Source organism: Trachypithecus francoisi, unplaced genomic scaffold, assembly GCF_009764315.1.
Source record: "Trachypithecus francoisi isolate TF-2019V2 unplaced genomic scaffold, Tfra_2.0 Lachesis_group1, whole genome shotgun sequence".
NCBI classification, from domain to species: domain Eukaryota; kingdom Metazoa; phylum Chordata; class Mammalia; order Primates; family Cercopithecidae; genus Trachypithecus; species Trachypithecus francoisi.
The window spans coordinates 28,259,385-28,266,397 of record NW_022681454.1 but is presented as its reverse complement, the minus strand read 5'-3'; the positions used below and the strand labels follow the sequence as shown (position 1 = coordinate 28,266,397).

At 36.5% G+C, this 7,013-nt stretch overlaps 1 pseudogene; it reads left to right on the top strand.

The window, feature by feature from the left end:
- Positions 1-5,031: 5,031 nt before the first annotated feature.
- LOC117086311 lies at positions 5,032-5,979 on the top strand (annotated as a pseudogene).
- Positions 5,980-7,013: the final 1,034 nt, after the last annotated feature.

Here is a 7,013-nt window from a genome sequence, read left to right as displayed (position 1 = left end):
TACAGTCTGTCAAATTCTGGTTGTAAAAGGCTTTCATCTAATTATCCCATTTTCCATAAATAATTCTACTCAGACTAATATGGCACAAGATTATATCAGTTGTGTGGTTGACAGCCGCAGACCGCTAGGAAAAGTACTGATAATAGAAATAGGACAAAAATTATTTTATGAAAACCAATATTCATAGATAAATCAGTAGAAGATTATTAGCAGTTAATTTTTTTTAAATCAGTGATTATGCTTAAAGGTAGCTTAATAACAGAAGACTTTTTTGCATTTTCATGACCAGGAGTGATGAAAATTTTTTAAATTAATGTATTATTTTACATGGGTATATTCAATCTATTTACAGTATTTTTTTTTTTTTTTTAGATGGACTTTTGCTCTTTTTGCCGGATTGGACTGCAATGGCATGATCTCGGCTCACTGCAACCTCTGCCTCCTGGGTTGAAGTGATTCTCCTGATCCAGGCTTCGGAGTGGCTGGGATTACAGGTGCACGCCACCATGCCTGGCTAATTTTGTATTTTTAGTAGAGACAGGGTTTCACCATGTTGGTCAGGCAGGTCTTGAACTCCTGAGCTCAGGTGATTCACCCATCTCAGCCTCCCAAAGTGCTGGTATTACAGGTGTGAGCCACTGCGCCCAGCCTATTTACAGTTTTAATAAAGTTTCTTGCAACTCCTTTCTGGTGAAAGCTCTGACTCCTCCTTATTCTTCTAGAGGTTTCAGAGGCCATCACTTTCTTTTGAAACTGTCAAAGTGGAGCTACATTATGGTTACATTCTTTGTTTGTGAGTTTGTTTGTGACAGAGTTTCACTCTTGTTGCCTAGACTGGATGCAATGGTGAGATCTTGACTCACTGCAACCTCCACCTAGTGGGTTGAAGTGATTCTGCTGCCTCAGCCTCCTGAGTAGCTGGGATTACAGGCTCATATCACCACCTATTTTTAGTAGAGACAGGGTTTCACCGTGTTGGTCAGACTAGTCTCAAACTCCGGACCTCAGGTGATCCAACTGCCTTGGCCTCCCAAAGTGCTGGTGTGAGCCACTGCACCATGCCATGGTTACATTCTTTTTTTTTTTTTTTTTTTTTTTCAATTTGCTAAAGCCAGTGTTGAAGTTAAGAGTCACACGTCACCCAGGAGAAGGATTATAAGAATTTCTAAATGTTGGGAGATGCGGGTTTTCAAAGTGCAACGTTCAAATTATCAAAGTTTTGATTTATATTTAAATTGAATACTTGTCTCAAAATATATTTAAAAGATGTATTTTGTCACATTTTCCCAAATGGAGCCTATTTAAAAGCTAAAATTCTTTTTTCTTAGCTATCCAACTGCTTTTTCCCAATTTTATTGAGGTATAATTGAAAAATAAAATTGTATACATTCAATGTGTATCATATGATGATTTAATGTACATATACATTGTAAAACATTATCAGAATCAAATTAATTAACACTTCCAATATCACACTTAGGTACCATTTGTTCATGAGTGTGTGTTTGTGTGTGTGTATGTGTGTGGTGAGGATAGTGAAGATCTATTCTCTTAGTAGATTTCAAGTAACAATATAAGATTATTAACTATAGTCATCATGTTGTTAGACTTACAGAACTTATTCATCTTAAAACAATGTTTGTACCCTTTGACCTTTGACTAATATCTCCCATTTGCCCTCTCTGCTGGTCCCTGGCAACCACCATTCTACTCTCTAGTTCTATGAGTTTGACATTTTTACGATTCCAAAGTATGTGAGATTATACAACATTTGTTTTTCTGTATCTGACTTATTTTACTTTGCATAATATTCTCCAGATTCATCTTTTTTGTCATAATGGCAAGATTTCCCTCTTTTTAATGGCTGAATAGTAATGCGTTATGTGTATATAGCACATTTTCTTTATGTGTTCATCCACTGATGGACACTTAAGTAGTTTCCATATTTTAGTGATCATAACTAATACTGTAATGAATATGTGGATGCAAATATCTCTTTGAGACGATTTTGTTTCCTTTGGATATATACACCTTGGTATCTTAGAAGTAGGATCGCTGAATGTATGGTAGTTCTATTAATACTTTTTGGTTTCTGGAGACTGTTTATGGATGCCCCTCATGTATTTTAAATCTTGATATTCCCAGTTGTTTTTGTAAATCATGCTTGTCATGTAATAGATGATTAATAAATATTTTCTTGAAATTTAAATGATAGTCTCTTAGAAATTGGTTAACCTACTAATTTAGAACATTGTCTTTTTATTTTTTCCTTTTTCTTTCCTTTTTTATGCCAATGCTTTTTGACTATTATATAAAATTGCTATTTTGAAAATTTAAAAAAAGAAACATATTGTGTTAACTTTCCCCTCAAATTAATATGTGTTTTGTTTCCAAATGAGATTATTAAATTTAAAATCAAGGAGGTGAAATAGAGTACTTAAGTTAACCCACTTGTTAAGTGGTCACATCTGCCCAAGAACCTAAGATTTCAACAAGTACTTAAATGCTGCACAAGTGATATCAAATGCACATATTTTGCATCAAACTGCTTGAATTGCATGTATACCATGACCCCATGATGCAATCATTAATCCTAGCTAGTAGTGCTGCAAAACAGGTTATTTATTTAAAGAAAAATTAAGGGATCTGGTGAAGTCTCAAAAATTACTTGTATCTGAGACTTTAATATGTTTTTCTAATTACTTATTTTCTGCTCTTTGGATCAAATTATGACTTTTTAATAATATGTATGTTTATGGAGCATTACATAATCACACTATTGGAAATATGTTTTCATGATCATCATCACCTAAAACTACAAAATTACAAAGGCATTGGGTATTTAAAAAACCCAGCTCAATGTATGAGGAAGAACTAATGCTAAAATATAAACAGTTTTCATTTACATAAAATTGTTACTATTAATAAATTGCTATTATTAATATTTATTAATAAATAACAAATAGTTTGTAATGGCATTTAAAGTAAGGTTCAAATGTCTCAGAAATAAAATGTGGTCTATCTCGATGAAGGACCAAGGTGCACTTGAAATGAATGTTGTTCTCTTGGTTAAATGGTTCTATAAATATCAACTGTTCAAGTTGGCTGTACATAAGTTAAAATACACTAGACTCCCCAGATTCATGGCCAAGTCTGCTGTTTATTAAGTTTAAAGAGAATTCATTCTAATTCTCGTAGTTAAATTTCTCCTTTTTAAAACTAGGGAATTTAATAACTCAATTCACAGTATTGTTGTAAGCATTGTTTTTTAAAAACATTTAAGTCTAAAGCATCACACAAAAAGAACCTCTTATGGGTCTTCTAAAGTAAGAAATCTGAGTTACTCTATAACCCTAACATACACCTAAACATGGTAAATTTTACATTGACAATCACGTTGTTCAATTTGCTTGGGTCTATCAAACTGACAGCTGCACCTATTTTCATTTCCCCCGTCTGTAAATTCAGCGTGAATTTGGCTTCCAAAGAGCTGACCCACTTCTGAGCATTGTTATCCCAACCTGAAGAATCTGTAATCTACTGAATTTGGAGAACATGCTCATCTCTGTGCTGTACAATGTCTCACAGGCATACATGGCATAAAGAAGAGGGGACATAGTATAATGAAAAGGGTACTCGGGGAGAAATCAGGAAAATGAATTCAAGTTTCAGATCTTTCACTAGTTAGTGTGGGACCTTTGAGGAAGACTAATGGCTTTGAGGATCACAATGAATGGTAAGACATAAAACTATTTCTGATGATAATCCAGCATTGCCCCATAGAAGAGGTCTGTGGTGGTTTATTTATTGTACTTGAAATACTGCTTTTTTTTTTAATCCACAAATTACTCCCTCCTAACCGTGAAATCATTAACTGTGATAATATAAATAATGCATCTAATACAATGCCTAGCAGATATTTATCCCAATCAAATGTTTTCCTACTTTTTCTTGCTTTTCCTCTTCCCTTTTTTCTTTTCTTTTTACTCTCTTTCTTTCTCTCCCTCAACTTTTCCTCCCTAATTTTTTTCTTCTTTCCCTTTTCCACTACTTGTAAAATTAGTATATTGAACTGTCAGATCTCTGACGGTCTTTCTAGCTCAATGATTCCATAATAAGGTAGGAATGCATACTGAGACCTTATTACTCTAATCATCTCTGAGATTGTACATAGTCGTATCATGAGTGTTGTTGTATCCTCTGTTTGGAAATATAATCTCCTTTGCCTTGGTATCAGAAACAATTTAAAAGAGCTAAAATAATGAATTTGAAAATGTAGCACTTTTCCTGTACCTAGAGCAGATCAAAAATAGTGAGATGAACAGTTTTGGTCAGATTCCCAGATAAGAAGCCTGATTCAAAGAGGTCAAAGGGAAATTAGAGAAGTCTAATATTATAACAATGAAGCCCTTCTGTAGACCTTTCTCTTTGCTAAGGTTACAGGCAGGAAATAGGTAGTTAACAAGTCAAGCTGAAGAATGCCATTATCCTCATTATTATTTCTACCAATTATAACTGTCAAAGTGTATGAAATGCAAAGCAAAATTTCTTCCAGATTTTCTATGCAACGCTGAGCCAGATTTTCTCCATCTAAAATGTCCTGCAAATATATGAGTCAGTTGTCAGAAGTTATATGAACTCTCATAGCTTTAAGATAGTGTTCTAACACCTTGAATATAGAAGAATTATACAACTAAAGGGGTCATTAGTTTCTTGAATAAGTAAAATCTATATGGCAATTTTCAGAAAATAGGTGTTACAGCTGGAATTACAGCTTAGCTACTTATTGCCTATCATCTTGCCAAACCACTTGTGGTTCTATGCATCAGTTCTATCTACTGTGAAATAAGAAAAGAGTTGCATCACCTGTTTTTGTTACAAGAAGAGTATGAATTAGGTCAAACACAAATAAAGCATATAAGACAAAACTAACAAAACACCTGATAGAAAACGATTTTTAAAATGGAATTATTGCACAACCTGTTTCTCCCAAACATGGGGTCCTGTAGCCCAGGTCTTACTCCAATCAGGATGAGGTAGTGGCCGGTCCAGGTGGGGCTGTTGGCCCTGACCCTCCTTGCTGCGTACCTGCACATCCTACCTCTTCAGCTATCCCCTGCCCTTCACTCATAGAAGTCTTCAGGAAAGTTGTTCACTTACAACGGGCTGTGTATCTTCTACCAAGATTTTGTGGGCGTACTTGGAAGTCCGGAGATAGTTGGGCGTTTACAGGGCTTTCCAACAGCCGGCTACGATTGGTACAACATTTGGGAAGTTTGACCTTGAGGTCTTATCGAGTGATTGTCCTTGATTTCTCAGACTTTGGCTTCAGTGACAAACGGAGACCACATCACTCTTCCATATTTGAGCAGGCCAGCATCGTGGAAGCGCTTTGGGGCATCTGGAGCTCCAGAACGGCAGGATCAACCTTTAGTCTCATGACTATGGAGATACTGTTGCTCAGGAACTGCTCTACAGGCACAAGCATAATCTGTCTGGTCGGCTTACCATGAAGAGTCTCTGTCTATCGAATGAAGGTATCTTTCCTGAGACTCGCCGTCCACTCCTCCAAAAGCTACTCACAGATGAGGTGTGCTGCCACCCATCCTCACGCAGCTGGTGAACTTTATATTCTCTCGAGGTCTCACCCCAGTCTTTGGGCCCTATACTCGGCCCTCTGAGAGTGAGCTGTGGGACATGTGGGCAGGGATCCTCAATGATGACAGGAACTTAGTCATTGATAGTCTCTTAGGGTACATCATTAGAGGAACTAGTTCAGAAGGCGCTGTGTGGGAGTTCTTGCCTCTGTGACTATCCCCATTCATTTTATCTATGGACCTTGGATCCTGTGAACCCCTACCCAGGGTTTTTGGAGCTGTACGGGAAAATGCTGCTGTGGTCTACATTAGCCGCGATCCACAGCTAGAGGATCCCATGGGCTTCTTGAATGTATATATGGGCTTCTTCAACTCCTTCTGAGCTGGAAAGAGTAGCTTCCCTGTATTACCTCGCCTACTCCCTTATCTGTTGTGTATTCCACTTAGGAAGAGATGCTCAAAAGAGATCCTGGCCTTCAAACACTATTCTCTCACAAAGTCCACTTCACTCAAATTGGTGAACAGTATATAGGAAGAAGCCAGCAGGAACTCTAAGACTGACATAATAGTCCTCCACCCATTACTTTCACATCTGATCAAATGTATGGACTGGGCTTTTGTTTTGTGTTATTATGAAACTCTGATGAGTGCTAACATTCACTGATGCAGAAAGACTTTTTTTGCATAAAAGATTTTTAAGATTTTGGACTCCTCTAAACTATTTAGAACTGCTCATTTCTGGCCCAACTCCAACAAGAATTCTACAGTAAGAATGAGGAGAAAGGCACCTCCTTCCTGTTCTTGAATAGCTTTATGGGTACATACTTTTTAAAATTTCTTTAAGCAACAGAGCTGAATCCTCTGTGTCATACCTTTGGATTTAGTTTCATTAGCTGTGTTTAATTATGAACATTTTGTTAAAATAGATATTGGCTTAAATAATATGGTATTCTATGTATGATTTAAGACTATGATTTACCTACACATTACATATATATATATATTATAAGGATACTAAGTAAGCATACCCTTACTCTGCCAGAGTAGCAAACCTAATTTAACATGTTTGATTTCTGAATAAATTGAACCAAATCCAAACTATTTACAAAATTTCCTCAAATCACAGGACATAAAGGACCAATAGCATCTGTGCCAGAGATTTACTGTTATTAGCTAAGAAGACCAATTCTAATAGCAAACAACAGTCTGAGACTCCCCATACCTCAGTGCTTAGAAGCATGTCTTTCTTGAGCTATCATAGAGGGGAAGGGATTGTTTTGTAGTCAAGTCACCATGCTGAATGTACAGTGATTCCTTTATGATGACTGCTTACCTCCCCAGTGCCTGTCCCAGGGAGGCTTTCCGATGTAGCTCAGTAGTTCTTATACTTTACAGACAGGAAAGTTCCAGAAACTT